The sequence below is a fragment of the Gossypium arboreum genome, chromosome 9, assembly GCF_025698485.1.
Source record: "Gossypium arboreum isolate Shixiya-1 chromosome 9, ASM2569848v2, whole genome shotgun sequence".
NCBI lineage: Eukaryota > Viridiplantae > Streptophyta > Magnoliopsida > Malvales > Malvaceae > Gossypium > Gossypium arboreum.
Genome location: NC_069078.1, coordinates 32286075 through 32311128, shown reverse-complemented (window position 1 = coordinate 32311128; position 25054 = coordinate 32286075). Strand labels below are relative to the sequence as shown.

Genomic DNA, 25054 nt, shown 5'->3' with positions numbered 1-25054 from the left:
AATTCTTGGCAACGGATACTTGTTTTGATTGTCACCTTGTTTAACCGGAGATAATCAACACACAATCTCATAGAACCATCCTTCTTTTTACAAATAACACGGAGCACCCCAAGGTGAAAAACTCGGTCTCACAAAACCTTTATCACCAACTCTTGCAATCTGCGATTTTAATTCCTTCAACTCTCTGGTGCCATTCTATACGGAGCAATCAAAATCGAGCTGTTCCTTGATCAAATCAATACCAAATTCTACTTCCCTAATCGAGGCAAACCCGACAATTCTTCTAGAAATACGTCCGCAAATTCACACACAACCAAGATCGATTCAACTTTCTTTTCAACTTCTTTTGTATTAATTACATACGCCAAATAAGCTTCATAACCCTTTCTCAAATATCTCTGAGCCGACATTGAAGAAATCATACTAAATATTGCATTTGATTTGTCTGGTTCAACCCGCAAGATTTCACCACTTTCACATTTTAATTCTATAACCTTTTCTTTGCAATTTACTATAGCATCATGCAATGTCAACCAATCCATACCCAAAATAACATCAAATTCATCAAACGGAAACAACATCAAGTCGGTTGAAAAGTAATGAGCCCGAATGATTAAAGGGCATTTCTTGCTTACTTTATCAACTATCACGCATTTGCCTAACGGGTTCGACACTCTAATCATAAATTCGTGTTCTCAACAGTATATTCATACTAGACACCGTTTCATGCATACATATGAATGAGTAGAACCGGATCAATCAAAGCAATAACATTAACATTATAGAGAAAATGTACCAGTAGTCACATCGGTGAGGAAGTATCTTCACGCGCTTTAATAGCATAAGTTCTAGTTGAGCTCTTCCTTCAGATCTAACTCATCGATCTCGGCTACATTCTTCTGTTTGTTTCACTTCCACTTTTCTCGGATACCTTCCCTCGAATCGCACCACTAGCTTTTACATTCGAAATTTTTCTTTCTCACTCTCTCTAGGCGTCTCTAATAAAATGATCCGGAGAACCACATCAAAACATTCATTTGCTCGCACGGACCAAAATGATTTCTACCACATCACCGGCACTCGTGTTTAACAAATCTCGTAGATTTCCACACTAGCCGCAGAAGTAGTCTGAGATTTAGGACCCACATTTCGCTTCTTAAAATTTCCATATGATTGCCCAGCTGAAACTTGGGAACGAGGATTCATATTTCTTGACTTTTCAGTTTGCTATGAAAATGAACCGCTCATCGGTCTTTTCTTCCAATTTCTAGTCTCAGCCTCTACCTTTTTCTTTTCTTTAAGTAATTCTTCGGCCTTACAAGCTCGATCAACCAATACTACCATTTCTTTTAATTCAAGAATTCCAACAAATACCTTAATGTCTTCGTTAAGCCCGTCTTCAAATCGTCGGCACATCTTGGCTTCTGTAGGAACATATTCCCTGGCATACTTACTCAATCGTACAAACTCTCTTTCATATTCTGAGATTGTCATATTACCTTGCTTCAGCTCAAGAAACTCTTTACATTTCTGATCAATAAATCTTTCACTAATATATTTCTTCCAAACTCTTCTTGAAAGAATTCTGTGTTACCCTCTCTTTCGGTACTACCAAATCAAAGTCTTCCACCAATTATAGGTTGAATCTCTCAACAAAGATGTAGCACATTTCAAACATTCTTGGTGTACAAGATAATTCATCAAATACCGGATAGAATTTTCAAGCCGAACTCGCTTTCTCGCATCATCATCAATATTTGCTCTAAATTCTTCACCCCTTGTTTACTTAATTACATCAACCGGAGTTCGTGAAATTTCATCGATCCATACCTTAAGGCATCGGGGTACAGGTTGAGGAATTGGGGAGGTGGGGAGGTTGTACATTTGGGTTCGTCGAACGAACTCAAGTGTACCATGCACTCATCATTTGGAGAAAGGCTTCCGACCCTTTCTCCTCCTCCCCGACCAACAAGAGGAGGTGGATTTTCATCATTGCTGCTCCTTCAATTGAGTGGCGCATTACTCTCTACTTCATCTGCCACACCTGGATCGGGATCCATTTACAATATAAAAAAATCATTTAAAAGGTCAAGTCGTCACACTATCACAATTTATACATATGGCATGTATAGCAAAATCAGTACATACAACATGTAATCCGAGAACCGACTAAACCTGCTCGATACCACCAAATGTAACGCCCTACGCCGAGACCGTCACGAGTCGAGTATGAGGTGTTACTAAGCTTAATTTATCATATTTAGAACTTTGGATTATTTATTTCTACATTCACGCCTTTTAAGCTACTTGCATCATAGTCACAAGAAAAATCATATCTCGAGTTACGAAACTCAAAATCAAGATTCGTAAATTTTTCCTAAATCTAGACTCATATACCTATCTACTAATTTTTTCTAGAATTTTTGTTGGGCCAATTAGTACGGTTTATTAGTTAAAGTTACCCTGTTTCAGGACTCATTGGTCTGACCTCTGTTTACTACGAACCATATTTCTCTCTGTAAAAATTCATATAACTATGAGATTTGTTTATAATAAAACTAGACTCAATAAGGATTCTGAGGATATAAAATAAACCACCTAATTATATCTTTACAATTTATGGTGAATTTCTAAAGTTGGAACAGGGATTCGAAACTGCTATGACTGTTTCACTAAAATTCAAATATCTTCTAACATATAATTCCTTTACTTGTTTCATTTGTTTCATATGAAACTAGACATAATAAGCTTCAATTTGATATGTAGTTCATCACCAAATTCAATTTCTATGAGTTTTAGTAAATTTTCAAACTCGCGTCGTTGTTGTCAGAAGATTCGCTTATGGCAAATTTCATCCCTTTTATGAGTTTTTATGCACTAAGTATCTTATTAATTTTCCTTACATCAAACATAATCTAAACTAACCATTTTCATAATTTATCATTATCAAGCATTTCCTCAACCATTCCATCACCATACCATAAGATCATTTACACAAAAAGGTATATTGCTATACATGCCATACTTAAATTTACAAGCCATTACCAAAAGTCTTCCTGATAGTGTGGTCGAGCCTTGACCTATCCCGACTCTGAAATGGCTTGTCCAAAACTACAATGAGTAAGAAGGAGGAGTAAGCATAAATGCTTAGTAAGTTCATATGCAAATAATAAGTAACATAACAAACAGTTATACCAATCAACATTAGCATACATCACTAAAACACATATCACATTTTAATCATTTTCATCATCTTATTACCTTATCGTGGTTGTATCAATACTCAACCCGAGGGTTAAATACATACCTGTCCAAAATATCCATTTAATATCACTTACCAATACGTCTCTTTACATCTCGAATATTCCACCATTTGAGTAGAACTTTACTGCTGAACACATCGAATATAATTCGGATACATGGATAATTTGCACATAAGTGCCACATATGTAATCAAGAAATCATGTAACCCGCCCTAAGTGAACTCGGACTCAACTCAACGAGCTCAGGCGTCAGATCCATAAGTGAACTCGGACTCAACTCAACGAGTTCGGATGCCTAGTTACATCTCACGAACTCTGACTCAACTCAACGAGTTCGGACATTCGCATCCATAAGTGAACTCGGACTCAACTCAACGAGTTTGGATGCTCAACCATCCTAGTGACATGTCACTTGTATCCTAATCTATTCCTAAGGTTCAAACGGGCTTTTCCTCTAACACTTATCCTTGCTGTCTCCGTAGAATGTCAAATCAATACTCAGAACAATTATATTTAACAAGTAGTTCACATAATTTACATATTATTTGAAATTAACCACAAAACATACATTTCATAATAAAATTCAGCATAACATATAATTAACATCAATAACTTAAAAATAACAATTATGCTACTTTATTTACACATGAACTTACCTTGGTACCAAAATACAAAGATTTTGCAATTTAGTCTACAATCTTTTCTTTTCCTCGATTGAGGTCGATTCCACGTCTTTCTTGATCTAAAATAACACATTTAGCTCATTTAATACTCACATTATCAAATTAATCCTTAACTCAAATTTTGGCAAAATTACAATTTTGCCCCTAAACTTTTGCATATTTACATTTTTGCCCCTAGGCTCGGGATTAAACTTTATTCCTTATTCTTATGTTTTACAACATGCTGATCACTTTTCTCTTCTATGGCAACATCAAATTCTCACTCTAACATGTACTTGTGACTATTAGGTATTTTTACCGATTAAGCTTTTTTTCTCGGTTTTGCTTAAAATCGAGTAGTACAAGTTGTCTAACATAATTTAAAACTCCATATTCTATCATAAAACATCAAAATACACAAATTTCACCTATGGGTATTTTTCCAAATATAAACCCTAGGTTAAATTATTGCTAACATAAGCTTTATCGAGTTCTGGGATCTCAAAAACGAAAAATCATTAAAACGGGCTTAGAATCACTTACTATGGAGCTTGGAAGCTTGAAACAAACCCTAGCTATGGAGAACCCTTGAAATTTCGGCCTAATGAAGAAGATGGACAAAAATTGGCTTTTAATTTTGTTTTTAATTCATTTTAATAACTAAATGACCAAAATACCCTTACTACTAAACTTTCCAAAAATTTCTTCCATGTCCTAAATTTGTCCATGAACTTAAAATTGGTCAAATTTCTATTTAAGACCTCCTTATTAATATTCCAAAACAATTTCATACTAAAAATTTCTAGAATGCAAATTTTGCAACTTATTCGATTTAGTCCCTACTTTCAATTTAAGCACTTTAGGCATAGAATTTCATCACGAAATTTTCACACAATCATGCAATCACATCATAATCATCAAAATAATTATAAAATAATTATTTCTATCTCGGATTTGTGGTCACGAAACCACTATTCCGATTAGGCCCTAATTCGGGATATTACATTGACGCAGATTTATGTTAGTTATGATTAATTCGTAATGTGACAGCCCAAAATTGACCCTAGTCGGGAAGTGGTTTTGGGACCGCTAAACCGAGTCACCGAAATGTTTGAACGTAATATTTATTGTCTAGAATATGTAATTATGAATGTGTGAAAGTTTCAAGCTTCGATTTAGTCGATTGCATGTGAATTCAGTTAGTAGGACTTGTGTGACACTTTTGAAATGTGATAGGCTAATCTATAAGGACCTAATAGTGCATATAATCAAAAGGGAGGACTTGCATGTCAAATTTCCCCCCTAAGTGCTAATGGCCAGCCATGACAAAGAGTGATGGGCAAAAACATGTCATAAAACATGTTGTGACAATGGTGTATGTAAGAAAAAAATAAAATAATGAGCATGGGAATTGAATAATGAAAGGGAAGAAAAAAAAAAAAGAGAATGGTGTGAGTGTTCCCCCCCTTTGCCGTGAGTTGAAGAAAAGAGAAAAAAAAATTTGTTCATCCTTTTTCATTCTTTTGGCCGAAAATTCTAAGGGAGAAGAAAGGAGTTCTTGCTCATGTTTGGTTTGGAAGAGGATTAGGAAGAGGTTTGGCCATCCTTGTATCTAGATTAAGGTATGTTTGATGTTGTGCCATGAGATTCATGCATGTTTTTAGTTGCTAGCTTTAGTTCTAATTAACCATGGTTCAAATTTTTGCTAAGTCATGGGGATGATATTCGGCCAAGGTGGATTTTGTGTTAATGTCATTGCATGCTAAATGTGAAGCTTGTTAATGATACTTGTGATGGTGGATTGATGACTCTTAAATCTTCTTTTTTTAGCATTTTTGAGTGAGGCATTAAGTTCCTTGTTCAACCGTGACCAAAATTGAAATGGTATGGGGTTGTAAGGCATTCGGCCATGGTAGGAAGTAAAAGAAAACTATGGTCGTTGTTCATGATATTTGGACGAGAAATGCTAGTAAGGTGAAGTACAAATGTTAGTGTTTGATTTACTAGTGTATATGTGTGTATTAGTCTAGTTTTGAACTTGAAACAAAATGGTGTTTAGTCGATACAAGTGACCATACTTGTAGAATGTATCAAGTGTTGAAATCGGCCTCAACATAGACATGTATGTTCGGCCACATGAATGAGTACATGTGTTGATGTGTATGTTCGGCCTTAGGTAGCCTATTGATGGCTTTAGCTTGACTTAGAAAATTCGCTAAGGGGAAATATTAGCTAGTATGTTGAATTGATTCGTGATTTCGTACACATGTGACTCTAATGTCTAATGGATATATGGGCTAAGTACCTTGAGCTTCTCTTTGATGTTTGAATGAATTGTATTGAATTGCTTGATGTGATTAAAAATGTGCATGACCATTGTGTATTTGAGCTAAAGGGTGGCCATATGACCATTTAAACTCCTTGTCATATTCGGCCATAAGCTAGCATAATGAGATTTTAATAAGTTAAATTTGTGTGAATTAGCTCAAGAGCTTAGAGGACCACAGTTGGATAAGGGAAAGGAAAAAGTGACCGAATAGCCATCGAAATCGTTCGACCACATCTTAGGTAAGTCTTCGAGTAATGATCCTACTTGAATTATATTGAAATGATTTGTCATATTATGGCGGATAGCCGAATGTGCGTAGGGACTACGTTGTAAAGTCAATTTAAATCATGCTCTTTGTGTGTGGCTATTGAGCCAAAATTGGAAAGGTTTGATAAATGTTTTGTGTTTGAGCCTTAGTAACGAAAATGAAATATGGATGTGTCGTGATTATTGATATATGTGTGCGTGAGCAATTGAATGATACCGGCTAAGCCCAAGGCATTTATGCTAGTGATTATATCCAAAGCTAAGACCAAGGCATTTGTGCGAAGTTGCTATATCCGGTTAAGACCAAGGCATTTGTGCGAGTTGTTATATCCGGGCTAAGACCAAGGCATTTGTGCGAGTTGCTATACGGGTTAAGACCAAGGCAATTGTGCTTGTGGTTATATCCGCTAAATTCAAGAAACTTGGTTTGAAGGTGAGCGTTTTGTGCTGCAATAAATTCAATTAATACGCTCAAAAACCCAAACGATAAGGTATGTTTGCATGTGCATCGGAAAAGTCGATTCGTTTGAAATAGTATTCGCTCAATCGACTAACGAATTTTCGGCTCTTAGATAGGTTGATACCTTGTGTGTGTATATGTTGATGAAGTGTGAAGTAAGTATGATTATGAGAATGTGTATTAATAAAGTGATTCATTTAGCTATGTGAATGTAATACTTTAGTCAAAGCTGATTTCATTACTTGAGACTTACTAAGCATTAAAATGCTTACCCGTTGCTTTGGCTCTCTGTTTTATAGATTTTGCTCATTAGCTATCGGATTCGGGATCATCAAGTCGAAGTCATCCACACTATCAAAGCCCTTTGGTACTCTTTTAGTTGAACTCTGGATATGGCATGTATAGGACTACCCTTTGTTGTTTTTCAAGCACGCTTTGTGATGTATGTGTGTACCATGCGAAAATGGCTCGTAGAAGTGGAGTATGGCATTAGACCATTTGTGTTTATGTATATATGTATGGTTTCATGATGTGACTATGGACTGGAATGGAAGTGTTGGGCAAATGATCAGCCATTGGAATGGCTAAATATGATTATATGTGGACCTATGTATGACAAAACTCTAGTTGGTCCATGGAAATCACGAAATAGGTAAAGTTTACCTCGAAAACAGATGCTGACAGCAGCATTGGTGTGGATTTAAAAATCACTAAAATTTGTAGGAATGGAATTAAATAGTGAATAAATTATTTAATCGAACCTTGATGAATCTATTTTCATATGAAAGTAACGAAATGATCATATGAACAGTATATTAAGAGATATTAAAGTTCTCGTGAAACAGGGCCAGAACGGTTTCTGGATCCTATATTTCGACTTTGAAAATTTACAATAAATTATCCAGAGATAATTAGAAGTCATGCCTTATATGTATAGATTCTCCTTTGAGTCTAGTTTCATTAGAAACAAACGGCATGAGTATTGAGGCTCTGTACAGGGAGATATCCAAGTCGCAATACATGAATGTCAGAGTAGTCAAACCCAGAATCAGGGGAGACTTTAACTAATAAACTGTACCAATTGGCTTGACCAAAAATTCTAGAAATAAATCCACAGATGGATATATGAGTCTAATTTCAGGGAAAATTTACAGAATCAGTTTTCGAGCTTTGGAACTCGAGATGTGATTTTTAAGGCGACAGTGATGCAGTTAGCCAGCCTGTCTGAAAAAAAAATTTAACAAAGTAATTAAGTTTGTTAGCACCTCGCGTTCGACTCCGGCAACGGTATCGGGTACGGGGTGTTACACGTAAGTCTAATGTGTTAGTGATAGATGGTAGGATTATCGTGTGGGAGATATCATCATCAATTTTCATCAACCAGGTGTGTAAACGACACCCTCCCTTAGACTGAATCGGTAAAAGCCGAAATACCGAAACGTTGGTATTTTGTGAACTTCATGACGTAGCGCCAGAGACGATTGTTAATGAATATGGTGCATTTGGTTGATTAGAGTGCAGAGTGTGCATTTTCGTGCACAATGATATTTTTGGGCTTAATGGGCCGAAAACGGGCCAATGGGCCAACGGGCCCACTTTGGTAAAAAGACGAGGTAAGTACTTTTGATTACTTGGTAAACGTTAGAATGAGCATGAAACCTTAGCAATAGGTAATAATTACTAAAATACCCTTATGCATGCAAAATTACGATTTTACCCCTAGGGTTATTTTTTCGGAAAAGCATGATGTTCTGTTTCTGTATACTTATGCCATGACATATTATTTTTGTTGCATGGGACATGGGTTTATATTGATGGAGGAAGCGTTCTGGCAGCCTCGCTGCAATCTGGTGGCCTCGCCACATATATATGTTCTAGTGACTTCATCACAATATCTGGCAGCCTCGCTACAATCTGGTGGCTTCACCACATATATATATATATATATATTTGTTCTGGTGGCCTAGCCACAATATCTATATCTGGTGACTTCGTCACAATATCTGGTAGCCTCGCTGCAATTTCTGTGGTGTGTAGCGGTTCGGTGGGTCGAGTAGTCTCCCCACATGGTGTAAGGCTGGTACGGGGGTGTTATGGATGGCTCGGGTTGGGATTTACGCATTCATGATATATTTGTTCAGATCCGCTCACGGGCCTATGGGTTTCATTCGATTTTTGTCTTGGGCTAAGGCCCGATAAGTCTCGACTCGAGGTTTGATCTGTTTTGGGCTATGGTTGGGTTATACACATCGAGTTTACCCAACTCACCCTTTATTTTCATCTCTGCAGAAATCCCCAACCATAATGGGCTTGGAGCTATGAAGGATTTGAGTGGCCACATCATCGCAAAGTTGGTTTTTCTAAGTTAGTTTATTTTATTATTTTATATTCGATTTAATTTTGGGTTTTAAGTTGTAATAAGGCCGCTATTTAAATTTCTTTTTTTCCGCTATGGTTTTATTTTCTGATTATATTTATACCATGACAAAACTGCTAGTGTTAGGCTGCGCGTGTTTTCAAAATTGATGAACATTTTCAAGACTCAACAAGCACAACAAATGGATAGCTTAAAGATTGATAAACCGGCTTTTCATTCAACCACTGTTTTTACAAAGACCACCCCAATCACTTAAACCAGCGAATGCATACTAAGTCGTAAGTCCATATGACACGTTAGATCTGGCCATAACGTCTGGGCCGGGTTTGGGGTGTTACAACCACTATTGGCCAAGTTTCTCTATACATGCCATTATACCAAAATGATTTCACTAGATATACCCAAAATGCTGGACGATAGTGTGATTATGCTCGAACGATCTTCCAACCTTCACGAGCTTTCGAGAACTATAAAATAGGAGAAAAATAAAAGGAGTAAGCATTATATGCCTAGTAAGTTCGTATAATAGAAACTAAACTTACCTATCTTGTTTATTAAAATCTACACAAACAATGTTATGTTTACATCCATTTGGTTAAATGGCCTAATCACATACATTTCATCAAACATGTTAGTCAACAAACTATTCATATAAACCAAGTAACATAGATGAGCTCCTCATGCAATATTCTTTCATGCCATGTCAAGAGTTACATGTCCGTAAAATCATTGAAATTCCGATAAAGGTTCAAGTAGCACACTCAAGGTGTATGATTCATTAATCTGTCAATTCTTGTCAAGGGTACCCTTTAGGGTACTTAACCACGAGCCACATGTCGTATAACAGGATTACCAATCCAGGTTAAATCCTTTATATAGCGTATGCTCACAAGAGCTCAATAGGTTACCAGTCTATTTGCTAAACCCTAATTATAACGTGTGCTCGAGAGGTATCATATCAGGATTACCCATCTGGGTTAAATATTTTATATAAAAAGGTCATTGGGATTACTCGTCTGAGCTAAATCCCATCCGCAACAAATGTAGGACCTTATTAATTTTGGGAAAGCATATACATTCATCGGAATTCAATATTCAATCGGGACTTAACCCCTTTTTCACTATTTCAAGCTTGTATCAATTTTTCATCATAGTATACAAATAAGCACATCAACATAAATAACATTACATACAAACACAACATTCAATTAACATAATTACATGCCCGATTAAGTTACACGTTTACCTCGACACTTGTTCTCGTAAAACTCTACTAACCTGAAATCTTTTATTTTACTTGATCTAACCTCGAATTAGTGTTTTTCGGATCTATATAAATGAATTTAATCATTAATTTCATACATTTCATACTTAGACGGACTCAATTTACGTCTAAGGTAAAATTACCATTTTGCCCCTAACTTTTCCAAAAATTCTGATTTTATCCCTAGGCTTGAAAAATGAAACTTGTGCAAATTACTCCCTATTCCAAGCCTAACCAAAGCCCCATTACAAATTTTCCAGCACATGTTTACATAATATTTCAAAATTTTTCCTTCAATTTCACAAGTTTACATTTTAGTCTCTAAATCAAGTTTTCATCAAAAATCACCTTGCAAAAGTTGTTTATCTATCAATAATGTTTCATTTTCTACCATAAATTTATAATCTCCAGCATAATACGTCCATGACCCATTTTCATACTTTGATAACTTTGCAAATTAATCCTTCAAATAGGGAGATTAAGCTATTCCAATTTCAAAAACACCAAAATTACTAAAAGCGGGACAAAGAAACTTACCCAATTAGGCCTTGAAAGCTTGTTTTCTCTCTCCTAGGGTTTCCACGTGTTTTTAAGTTGAAGATGATTAAAATAAGATGATATATTTTCTTTTCATCTTTTAATTATGTAAGTATTTTGGTATTTCCAATTTAGTCCCTTGTCTTTTTCTGTAATTCCATAGATGAGTCGCCATAAAAATCTACATACTTTTATTAATGGTCTAATTACCATATAAGGACCTTAAATTTTGAATTCCATAGCTATTTGATCTTCATAGCTACTAGAATTCAACTTTTACATTTTACACGATTTAGTCCTTCTCGTAATTAGGCACTAAATCGAAAAGATTTTGATACCAAAATTTTCACACGTCATTTCTATCATATTGCAAGCCATATGGTAAAATGAAAAAGAAAATATATTTTGGGTCGGATTTGTTGTTGTTTTGATTTCACTGAAAATGGGCTGAAAAAGATTCAGGTATTGCTTCCTTATTGTATCATATGATTCCTGGGTAGCCTCTTCAATACCATGCCTTTGCCAAAGAACTTTTACCAAAGCTACCTTTTTATTTCTTAACTCTTTTGTTTCCCGAGCTAAGATTTTGATTAGTTCCTCACCATATGTCATATTAGGCTTGATCTCTACCTCTATCGGAGAGATAATATGTGAAGGATCAATTCGAAACCACCGTACCATAGACACATGAAAAACGTTATTAATCTAATCAAGCTCTTGTGGCAAAGCTAACCGATATACAACCGATCCAATTCTTTCTATAATCTCATATGGTCCAATGAACCGTGGACTTAATTTTCCTTTACGACCAAACCGGAGTACTTTCTTCCAAGGTGACACTTTCAAGAATACTTTGTCACCGACTTGAAATTTTATCTCTTTTCTTTTCAAATTAGCATAAGACTTTTGTCGATTAGAGGCTGCTTTCAGGCTGTCTCGAATTACCTTCACTTTTTCTTCAGTCTCTCAGACCAAGTCAACTTCGTATAACTTTTTCTCACTAAGTTCTGTCTAGTACAATGGAGTTCTACATTTGCGTCCAAACAAGGCTTCACACGGTGCCATTTTAATACTAGACTGATAACTGTTATTATAAGCAAATTCAACTAGAGGTAAATATCATTCCCCGTTACCTTCGAACTCAAATACACAACACCAAAGCATATCTTCCAAGATCTGTATTACCCGTTCAGATTGACCACTTGTTTGGGGATGAACTGTAATACTAAAGTGTAATTGAGTACCTAGAGCTTCTTGCAATATGCTCCAGAATCGAGATGTAAACTGAGGATCTCTATCTGAAATAATGGAGATGGGCACTCCATGCAATCTGACTATCTCAGAAACATATAACTCAGCCAATCTATCTAAGGAGAAATCCATATGTACTGGAATAAAGTGTGCAGACTTTGTCAACCGATCAACAATTACCCAAATGTCATCTTTCTTCTTTGGAGACAGGGGTAGCCCCTATACAAAGTCCATAATAATTATTTCCCATTTCCATTTCGGTATCGTAACTGGCTGTAATAGTCCAGAAGGCAACTGATGTTTAGCTTTTACTTGCTGGCATATCAAGCATTTAGATACAAACTCAGAAATATCTCGTTTCATTCTTGGCCACTAGTATATCTTTTTCAGATCGTTATACATTTTATTACTACCAAAGTGAATAGACATGTTACCATTATGAGCTTCATTCAAGATCATCTGCACTAGTTCAAAACCTTTCGGTACACATACTCTGCCTTTGAATAACTAACAACCATCAATCCCAGTCTGAAATTCTGAATCAGGAGTTAATTTACTCTGTTCCCGTCTTGCTTGCAACTTGTTATCATTTTTCTGAGCTTCAGAAATTTACTGTAAAAATGTTGGTCTAGCTTTTAACTTAGCTATGATTGAACCATCATCAGACAACGACAATCGTGTGTTCATTGATAGGAAAGCATACAGGGATTTTTTGCTCAAAGCATTGGCTACTATATTGGCCTTCCCTAGATGGTAGTCAATAATAAGATCATAATCTTTCAGCAATTCTAGCCATCTGCGCTATCTGAAATTCAAATCTTTCCGTGACATCAAATATTTCAGGCTTTTATGATCAGTGAATATGTGACATTTTTCACCAAACAAGTAATGCTGCCAAATTTTCAATGCAAACACTATGGCTGCCAGTTCAAGATCATGTGTGGGGTAATTCTTTTTAAGTGGCTTTAGCTGTCGTGAAACATTGGCTACTACCTTACCATCTTGCATCAAAACACAGCCTAAACCATTCAATGACGCATCATTGTAAACTGTAAATTCCTGTCTCGATTCAGGCTAGACTAACACAGGAGCTTTAGTCAATAAAGCTTTTAATCTTTCAAAGCTCTACTGACATTTATCATTCCACTCAAATTTCACATCTTTCTACAACGATTGGGTCATTGGAGAAGCTATCATTGAGAAACTTTTTACAAATCTCTGATAATAACTGACTAGTCCCAAAAAACTTTGGACTTCAGACACATTTTCTGGTGGTTTCCAATTTACAATGGCTGAAATTTTATTTGGGTCTACTCAAACACCTTCAGCTGATACTACATGCTCAAGGAAGCTAACTTCCCTTGGCCAAAATTCACATTTACTGAATTTGCCGTACAGTTGTTTCTCTTGCAGGGTTTGCAATACTATTCTCAAATGCTCAGCATGCTCATTTTTATTCCAAGAGCAAACCAAAATATCATCGATGAACACCACAAAAAACCTGCCTAAATACGGGATGAAAATTCTGTTCATCAAGTCCATAAACACTGTAGGTGCATTTGTCCAGCCAAATGACATCATAAGAAACTCATAGTGTCCATAGCTGGTTCTAAAAGCTATATTGGGCACATCCAATTCTTTTACCCGTAGCTGGTAGTAACCAGAACAAAGATCAATCTTTAAAAATACGGTGGCACACTTTAACTGGTCAAACAAGTCATTGATCCGAGGCAATAGATACTTGTTCTTTATTGTAACTTTGTTGAGCTATCTGTAATCAATGCACAGACTCAACGATCTATCCTTTTTCTTTACAAATAAAATTGGTGCACCCCAAGGTGAGTAAATAGGTCGAGCAAAACCTCTATCAATCAATTCTTGTAACTGTACTTTCAGCTCTTTCAACTCAGTAGGAGCCATTCTATAAGGTGCTATGGATATCGGTGTCGTTCTCGGAACAAGGTCTATAGAGAATTCCACTTCTCTATCCGGTGGTAAACTAGGTAATTCTTCTGGGAATACATCAAAAAATTCACATATTACTGGCACTAATTGACTCTTCAACTCAACTACTTTTGTATCCATCACGTAAGTAAGATAAGCGTTATACCCCTTTATGACATATTTTTGTACTGATATTGCTAAAATCACATTAGGTAATGCAGCCAGTTTATCAGATTCAACATGAAGCAATTCACTATTCTGACATTTCAATACAATATATTTCTGCTTGCAGTTTACCACTGCATCATGTCGGGTTAACCAATCCATTCCCAAGATCACATCAAATTCTTCAAATGACAATAACATCAAGTCAGCTGAAAAACAATAACCTTTTACCACCAACAAACTCTATACACCATAACACACTGGCCCAAGGGGTTTGAAACATTAACCACAAATTCAGTGAGTTCAACAGGTAAATTTTTAACAAACACTAGGTTCATTCATATGTATGAGTGTGTGGAACCAGGGTCAATCAATGCAGTAATATCAGTATCAAGTAGAGAAAATGTACCAGTAATGACGTCTGGCATAGAGGCATATTCTCTAGCACGAATAGCATATGTCTTCACAGGTACTCGTGCCTCTGATCTAGCTGCCATGTCCTTGGTAGTACCTCGTCTACCACTAATGTTATTGGGGAGATGGGGTGGTCTGTCTCTCGCAAAAGGATTGCTCGATTTTAGAGTTGGTTCTATCTCATTTTCAATTCTTTCGAGACAATCCCTGAGAAAATGGCCAAGTGAATCGCATCCAAAACAAGCTCCACTTCTAGACCGACATTCCCCATGATGAAACTTTTGGAAATGTTTACATTTTGGTTTGGGATTACCTACACTACCCACACTGGTCGCAGATAGAGTTGAAGACCTCGAGTTAGATCGTTGAGAGCACCGCTCCCTTCCAGAATATTCTATGAAAGTGGTCATATGATCATAATACTTCTTTAATTTCTTAGAAATGATTGTGACTTATGATTAGCTCTTTTTCCAAAAACTCGAGCCTCTCTTTCAACTTTTTTCTTTTCTTTACTCAGTTCCTTTACTTTGTGTGCTCAGTCGACTAACACCGCAAATTCTCTTATCTCAAGAATCCCAATCAATAGATTGATATCTTCGTTCAGGCCTTCTTCAAAACGTTTACACATTTTAGCCTCGGTTAAAACCCATTCCCTAGCATACTTACTCAGTCGAAAAAATTCCCATTCATATTCATATACAGTCATGCTTCCCTACTTGAGTTCCAAACATTATTTTTTTTTTCTGAACCATGAATATTTGGCTAACATATTTCTTTCTGAATTCAGTTAAGAAGAATTCCCATCTAATATTCTCTCTCGGTTCAACTGAAGTTATGGTATTCCACCAATGATAAGCCGTATCTTTCAGTAAGGACACTGCACATTTCAAGCACTCGACAGGTGTACAGGATAGTTCATCAAAAACTTGGATAGTGTTTTCTAGCCAAAACTCGGCCCTTTCTGGACCATCATCTGTAATAGCCCTAAATTCTTCCACCCCAAGTTTGTGGATTTTATCTATTGGAGGCTTACCAATCCTAACAGGTTCAGCACCCTGTGGTACCTTAAGAACCAATTGAGGGACAAGTGGGGGAGGTTTTTGTATAGCGGGGTTTGTTCTCATGTATTGTGTAAACCATTCATTCATCATTTGAAAGAAGGCCTGTTTTGCCTCCTCACTTCGACCCTCAGACACGGGCCTTTCACTACCAGATGCAAAGGCAACTCTTCGAATTGAAGCTAAAACATTGCTCTCAGCTTCCTCGGATTCAACTCTGGCTCAATTGGATGACATTACTATATGAAAACACATTTAAAAATAATCACACTATCACAATTTATATAATGGCATGTATAGCTAAACTCGTGTCTACTACATCAAATCTGAGAATCGACTAAACTGTAGCTCTGATACCACTAAATGTAATACCCTTAACCTGTACCTGTCGCCAGTTTTAGAGCATTACCAGAACATTTAGAACATTTTTCAAATCATTCATGCAAGTCACTATTCATTAACCGAGATTATTCATATCGTCCCTTAATTGGACCCTCAAGGTTCTATACGAGCATTAGAATCAAATCGGGACTTAATCGGGACCTCTTAGAAATTTTCATAAAATTACAAAATTTTTCCAAGGTGCAGGGCTTACATGCCCGTGTGACCCTAGGATACACCCGTGCTAGAGGTCGTGTTCGACCTAATGTAACTCTCTGACCTGCACACACAGTTATGCCACACGCCTGTGTGCTAGGCCGTGCGGTTAATTAATTTAATTCAAATTAAGTGTAGGTTTCACACGGCCAGGACACACGCCCCTGTTCCAGGCCATGTGGCACACATGGCTGGGACACACCTGTGTCGCTGCTGTGTGCCCAATTCTGAGCAATCTGTTTTTCAAAATTTAGATGCAAGGGACACACAGCCTAACCACATGCCCGTGTTACCAGGCTGTGTATCACACACGGTCTAGACACATGCCCGTGTGTCTGCCTGTATGGACAAAATGAAGCCATTTCCTAGCTTCATTTTTCACCCAAAACCACCCAAAGATCTGCACATAAAACACTCAACCAATCCCAACCATTTCAAACATTTAAAGTAGGCCAATTCATCATTTAACAAGGCATACCACTACATGCATAAATGATTATAAATTTACCTTGGATTAACTTAGGCAATAGAAACCTTTGATAACATATTCATAACATATCACATGTGAACATAACATCATAATATACTTAATCATACCAAAATAAGCCATTACGAGCCATCCCAATGGCTAGATTACAAAATAACATTTTCAAGCCACTATTGGCCAAGTTTCCCTATACATGCCATTATAGCAAAATGATTTCACTAAATATATCCAAAATGCTAGATAATAGTGTGACAATGCTCCAGCGATCTTCCAACCTTCACGAGCTTTCGAGTACTATAAAACAGGGGAAAAATAAAAGGAGAAAGCATTATATACATAGTAAGTTCGTATAATAGAAACTAAACTTACAATCTTGTTTATTAAAATCTAGGCATACAATGTTATGTTTCCATCCATTTGGCTAAATGGCCTAATCAAATACATTTCATCAAACAAGTTAGTCAACAAACTATTCATATAAATCAACTAACATAGATGAGCACATCATACAATATTCTTTCAAGTCATTGTCATTTCATCTCAAAGCTCTCATGCCATGTCAAGAGTTATATGTCCGTAGAATCATTGAAATTCCAATAAAGGTTCGAGTAGCACACTTGAGGTGTACGATTCATTAATCCGTCAATTCTTGTCGAGGGTAGCCCTTAGGGTACTTAACCAAGGAACACACTCACGAGCCACGTGTCATATAACAGGATTACCAATCTAGGCTAAATCCTTTAAATAGCATATGCTCACAAGAGCTCAATTAGGGTTACTAGTTGAGGCTAAACCCTAATCATAACGTGTGCTTGAGAGGTATTATATCAGGATTACCCATCCGAGCTAAATCCTTTATATAAAAAAGTCATTGGGATTACTCGTCTGAGCTAAATCCCATCCACAACAAATGCAGGACCTTATTAATTTTGGGAAAGCATATACATTCATCGGAATTCAATATTCAATCGGGACTTAACTCTTTTTTCACCAGTTTAAGTATGTATCAATTTTTCATCATAGCATACAAATAAGCACATCAACATAAATCACATTACATACAAACACAACATTCAATTAACATAATTACATGCCCGATTAAGTTACACAAACTTACCTCGACACTTGTATTCGGAAAAGTCTACTAATCTGAAATCTTTTATTTACCTCAATCGAACCTAGAATTAGTGTTTTCTAGATCTATATAAATGAATTTAATCATTAATTTCATACATTTCATACTTAGACAGACTCAATTTACGTCCTAGGTAAAGTTACCATTTTGCCTCTAACTTTTCCAAAAATTTTGATTTTGTCCCCTGGCTCGGAAAATGAAACTTGTACAAATTACTCCTTATTCCAAGCCTAACCGAAGCCCTATTAAAAATTTTCTAGCACATTTTTACACAATATTTCAAAATTTTTCCTTTAATTTCACAAGTTTACATTTTAGTCCCTAAATCAAGTTTTCATCAAAAATCACCTTGCAAAAGTTGTTTATCTATCAATAATGTTTCATTTTCTACCAGAAATTTATAATCTCCAGCATAATACATCCATGACCCATTTTCATACTTTGATAAATTTGCAAATTAATCCCTCAAATAGGGAGATTAAGCTATTCCATTGTCTTTTTCTATAATTACATGGATGAATCACTATAAAAATCTACATACTTTTATTAATGGTATAATTACCATATAAGGACCTTAATTTTTGAATTTCATAGCTATTTGATCCTCATAGCTACTAGAATTTAACTTTCGCATTTTACGCGATTTAGTCCTTCTTGTAATTAGGCACTAAATCGATAAAATTTTCATATCAAAATTTTCACACGTCATTTCTATCATAGAACGGGCCATATGGTAAAATGATAAATAAAATATATTTTGGGTCGAATTTGTGGTCCCGAAATCATTGTTTCAATTTCACTGAAAATGGGTTGTTACACAACCAGTCCAATCTCAATCAATTTGTCCCTAATACGAGCCTACAAGGTCCTAAACATGCTTTAGGAGTGGTTCAAAACTAAACCCATAACTTATAAAACTTCTAAGAAACTTAAAATTTTTTTCCACAAAACAGGGGACACACGCTCGTGTGGTCAATTCATGTGTCTCACACGGCCATCAGACATGCCCGTGTAACAAGCTGTGTAGACATTCAAAATGGGAGCACATGACAGTGTCCTAGCCTGTATTCGATCCTATGTAACTCTCTAACTTGGGTCACACAGCTAACACACACGCCCGTGTGGCTAGCCCTTGTACCTTAAAAATGGCCATACAAGCCAGTGTGCCAGATCGTGTTCTAGGCCATCCCAATCTTGTAGGGTATTCTGACTTATGCCACACGACCAAGTCACACGCTCATGTGTGAGGCCGTGTGGAGCATACTGACTTTGTTTCAAATTCAACACCAGAGGACACACGGCTGCATAACATGACCGTGTATCACACATGTTGTAACAACCCAATTTTGGGCTTAGTCGGAACAGTGGTTTCAGGACCACAAATTTGAAGTCAAGAAATTATTATTATTATTATTATTTTGGTGTTATAGCATGATTATATTAGTGCATGAAAAATTTGGTGAGGTAATTTTAGAGTTTGTGAGCTTAATTTCGAAAAATGACTAAATCGTATAAGGGGTAAAAGTTCTATTTTACTTGATAGATGTACCACATAGCTAGAGAACCAAAATTGGGGGTCTTTAAAGTGCAATTAGACCCTTTAGAAGCTGATAGTCGGGCATAGGTGACAAGAAAATCAAATGGTCAAAGGAGTTGGTGACTTAATGTATGATAAAATAATACCCTAGAGACTAGCCTTCATCTTTTTCATTCTTTCTTTCTCCTCCACCAAAATTTTCAGCCATTCTAAGGGTTTTGGAAGCTTGAAATTTCAACCACTTATATCTCTCTCAAGTAAGTGATTTATATGCTTATTTTTTTTTATAATTTTGGTACTTTTGGAACCTTTATGGCATGAGCTAGCTAATGGGGGGACCATTTTGCAAAATGGTTGATAGTCTAGGGATTTTCCATGAAAGGATTTATGATGTTTGCTGAGTTTTTATGGGAGAAAATGAATGTTAGTTGGTAGTAACCCACTTTTGTGAAAGGACTTCCTATGAAAACCCTAATAGGACCATTTTGTAAAGTTTGTAAAATGGATAGTAATGTTGTGAAAAAATGAGAATTTTGGGTTGCTATAAGAGTAAAAAGGGTTAGGCTAGGCTTAAGATTTGAAGAAATTTGATAAAAATCAATTTTCGAGCTTAGGGGTAAAATGGTCATTTTGTGAAAGTCTAAGGGCAAAATGGTCATTTTGCCAAAAATGTGAATTTATGATTGCTTAAATTTATTTAGAGGTTAAATGAGTAAATTTTTATTATTTTAGATCAAGAAACACGAAAACCGGACTTGAACTGGGGGAAGGCCAAACAAGTAGAGTAAATTGTCTAATTACCTACATTTTGTAATCCGAGGTAAGTTGTATGTTAATAATGCAACTATATTGTTATGATGTGTAATTGAATTGATATTGCATAAATTGTTTTGATTGTGAATTTGAGTATGCATGTTGAGAAATTAATGTAATAAAGACTTCCAGTTGAACATTAGGAATAGATTTGGATATTCATGCCATGACATTGGATGGTATATGTGCTAATGTAAGACATGTCTGGGACATGCATCGGCATTGAGAAAGAGCTAGTGTAAGACATGTCTGGGACATGCATCAGCCTTGAGATATATAAGCTAGTGTAAAACCTATCTGGGACATGGCATGACACTGATAGTTGAGAGCCAGAGTAAGACCTGTCTGGGACATGGCATCGACTTTGATGAGCTAGCCAATGTAAGACCATGTCTGGGACATGGCATCGACATTTTATCCCTTGTTTGGGGCTATTGAATATCCTGTAGTATTCCAAATGGTTCAACGGGAGATTTATGGTTTATATCGAAATGAGAGAACTTATGACAATAGGGTGAGTGGTACAAGTACCTAAATGAGAATTACGACATTCGACCTTCATTTACGTTGTATATTTAGTAAAGGAGGAAAGTGAGTAAGTTATGCATATGACTACTTGTGTATTTTACACGAATTATGAGACGTGAATTCAAACCAATGTTGTATGATTGGTGAGAAATAAATATGAGCAAGTAGTGTTTATGAATCCTTACTTTCATGAGCAAATCGAGATATGTTGGGAGTATGATCCCTTAGGGTAGCTTATAGTTATTCATTATTGCACGCGACTTACTAAGCTTTATGCTTACCTCTTTTCCCTTCCATTTTCTTGTAGTGTAACCAAAGTAGCTCATGGGTCATCACCTTACATTGGAGAAGCCAATCACACTATCCCTGAAGCAATTAGTATAGCTAGTTTTATCATTTTGATTATGGCATGTATAGGAGCTAGTCTTTTTGTAATGGTCACATTATTTTGGGCCAAATGAGTGGCTTGTCATAGCTCTTAAATCATTTTGTATAATACCATGGATGGTGTCTAATATTGGTTATTGATAAGTGCAAATGATAATGATTTCATAGATGAGTAATTGCATGACTAATCAAGTTCTTGTTAGATTGATAAAGTGTAATGTGGTTGTATTAGATATCTTGTTGTGGTTGAATTGGCTTTGTGTTGTGGAAACACAAAAATTTATATACTTTTTCATACCCAATTCTACTTAAATTCATGCAAATTCTGTTAAATTCTTGTCAAAAAATAATTAAATATTATAAAATAATTAACTTATGTTAAAAATATGAACATTATGAATTTTAATTAATTTTGTAGTTAATTTTGATTAAATTTGGTTATTTTTGATAGAATTACACAATTGGAGAAAAAGGGCCCGGTGAACACTGCGAGAAGAACAAAATTGAGAGCAATTTGAAGTATCGAGGCCAATCAATTTCCAGCCCAAGACGGTCCAGAAATGTGTATTAATTCATAAATAAATTAATTTTAATTTATTTCCTATTTAATTTAGGTTAAATGAATTAATTTTAATTAATTATGAAGAAAGGCCCTAGTGAACTGCACTGGTTGAACCGAATGAAGTGAGCCGAACCAGCCACTAATTGGGCTGACCAGAACCGTCCATTGGCTGACCCAAATCAGCAAATTATCTGATAAAATATGCTTGCAAAAAAGCCCTTGAAAAACATCCAAATTACGTTCAAATCCCACCTTTATTTTAGGCTTTGTAGATTTGCCCCAGCATATTTTTAGCAAGGTTGAAAGCTTCAACCTTGCCATGTGTGTGGCCAGCCATGGGAGGGCTCTCTTGGCTGCTGAGTTTTCTATTTTTAACAGCCCTCTTCAGCTATAAAAGCCACCCTATGCTGCCCATTTCAAAGCATCCCTCAACATCCCTCATTCCACAACATTCTCTCATCCTCTCTTCACTTCTCTCAAAGTTTCCTCTCCATTTCTCCATCCCATTTTCCCCTCCTCTTGTGCCAATTTCCTCTCTTGAGAAAGAGGTGTTCTTCATCCATCTTGGGCAGCAATCAAGGATTTATAGAAGCATTGCTTGGCGAAGACAACGGAGACTAAGAATGGAGCAACAATCAAGCTGCAGAGAAACACTGGATTTGCTTTCTGTTCCCTTTCTTTTTAATTTCTGTTGTTTTTATGATGAACCTATCTATGAAAAATATTATTGTTGAAATGGTTATTTTAATCAATTTAGCTTGAATTTAATTCGTGTTGGGTTGATTATATTTCGCCTACTTGAATTATTAAATTAGTGTTTATGCTGTTATAGGCCTCAGTGAAATGCTTGATTAAGTAAAATCATGCTTAGGTTATCTGGCATTATAATTGTTTAGATAACTAAAGAATTAACTGTTTAAACGGATTGAAATTACAATTCATGGACTCAGTACTTAACCAGTGCATGTTTAATTCTTCTAAGATAACTGAAAATTAAATTAGCATTGTATTTGGCAATACATATGCCTTGCATAACTTGCAAGATTGTTGTGATTAAATTGTTTCAAGGTATGGCTACTTTGTTACTTCACATAATCTTTTACATGTTTATTAATTTGAATTAATTGGTTGAATCGACATAGGAATATGCAAGAGATAATTTAATTCAATAAGTATGTATGTGAGATAGCATGTTTACTTTATTAAATCTGTTTAGTCGGTTGAATTGGCATAGGGATACGTTCAAGAGATAAATGGAATTTTTTAATTAGAAAATATGTTCATATGTTAGCAAATTAATGGGTTGCCGTGAATTTATTCATAACAGCATAAGCACAAATTTAATATTTCTAAGTTAAACAGGTATAATTAATCCCACACAATTATATCATCTTGATTAAATCTTAATTGAAATCGTGCACTAGAACTCTTTTATTTTATTTAAATTGTTTGCTTAGTTTTCTTTTCAAACCAAAATCATTTTTACCTCACCAAAGTGTTTTAATTAATTTCATAAATATCGCTTTTTACAGTCCCTGTGGGTACGATAACTCGACATTTACTTGTCATTTTATTACTTGTTACGATTGTGTACACTTGCACATTTCCACTGTTCCAAGTTTTTGGCGCCGTTGCCGGGGAATGTTTTAAAAAAAAAACATTATTTGTGAATTTATTTTTACATTTTGGTTCTTTTATTTTCCTGTTCAATTTTACTTACTTAATTAATTCTTCTCTGATTATTTTAGGTGTTTATGAGTATTGACCGAATTATCGACTTACTCCTAGTGGACCTTAAAATAGAACGAACCTTTCGCCAACGAAGAAGACAAGCGAGCCAGAGAAGGACCGAAGAGATGAATTTCGAGAATATCAATCAAGGAAGCGGAGCAAACCTTGCTCAAAATCCTATCCTTATTGCTGATGATAGGGATAGAGCTTTACGAAAATATGCGGCGCCAGTTTTTAATGACCTTAATCCAGGTATTAGAAGACCTAAGATCGAGGCACAACAATTCGAGCTGAAGCTAGTAATGTTCCAGATGCTTCAGATAGTGGGCTAGTTCAGTGGAATGTCTACTGAAGATCCTCATCTTCATTTAAGACTGTTTATGGAGGTGAGTGACTCTTTCAAGCTAGCCGGAGTACCCAAAGATGCATTACGATTAAAATTGTTCCCGTACTTGCTGAGGGACAGAGCTCGAGCTTGGTTAAACTCACTGCCACTGAACTCAATTTCTACATGGCAAGAGTTAGCAGAGAGATTTCTTCTAAAGTATTTCCCGCCTAGCAAGATTGCTAAGCTGAGAAATGAGATTACTACTTTCCAACAAATGGATGATGAGTCCTTGAATGAGGCATGGGAAACATTCAAAGAGTTATTACAAAAGTACCCTCATCACAGAATTTCGCATTGCATCCAACTTGAGACATTTTACAATGGTCTCAACGTTCACACAAGGATGGTAGTAGATACTTCTGCTAACGGTGCTATCTTATCTAAGCCTTACAATGAGGCTTATGAAATCATCGAGAGGATAGCCAATAACAATTATCAGTAGCCAACCAATCGAGCAACGTCAGGAAGACGAGTTGCTGGAATCCATGAAGTGGATGCTCTCACTTTACTTGCATCCTAGGTATCTTCGATATCTTCAATGTTAAAGAATCTTACCACTAATGGGTCTAATAGTTTTGCAGCTCAACCACCTAACCAATATGAGAATATAGCCTGTGTCTATTGTGGGGAAGGACATGTGTTTGAAGAATGTTTGTCAAACCCAGAATCCATGTACTACATAGGTAATTAGAACCAGAACCGAGGAAGGCAAGGGCTGCAATCCCACTTTTACAACCCATCATGGCGAAATCACCCTAATCTTTCCTAGAGTAACCAATGGGGTGGAGGCAGTAACAACTATGCCCAACCTAGACCAACCCAGCTGCCTAGTTTTTCACAGCAAGTTTAGAAACTAGTTCAGGCTGAATTGTCCAATAGCTTAGAGAATTTATTGAAG

At 36.1% G+C, this 25054-nt stretch overlaps 1 non-coding gene across 1 annotated transcript; it reads right to left on the bottom strand.

Annotated features, from left to right (window-relative positions):
- Window positions 1-24337: 24337 nt before the first annotated feature.
- Window positions 24338-24444, bottom strand: LOC128280942 (small nucleolar RNA R71). The gene has a single exon (XR_008271160.1). It is a non-coding gene; the product is annotated as a small nucleolar RNA R71 (small nucleolar RNA).
- Window positions 24445-25054: the final 610 nt, after the last annotated feature.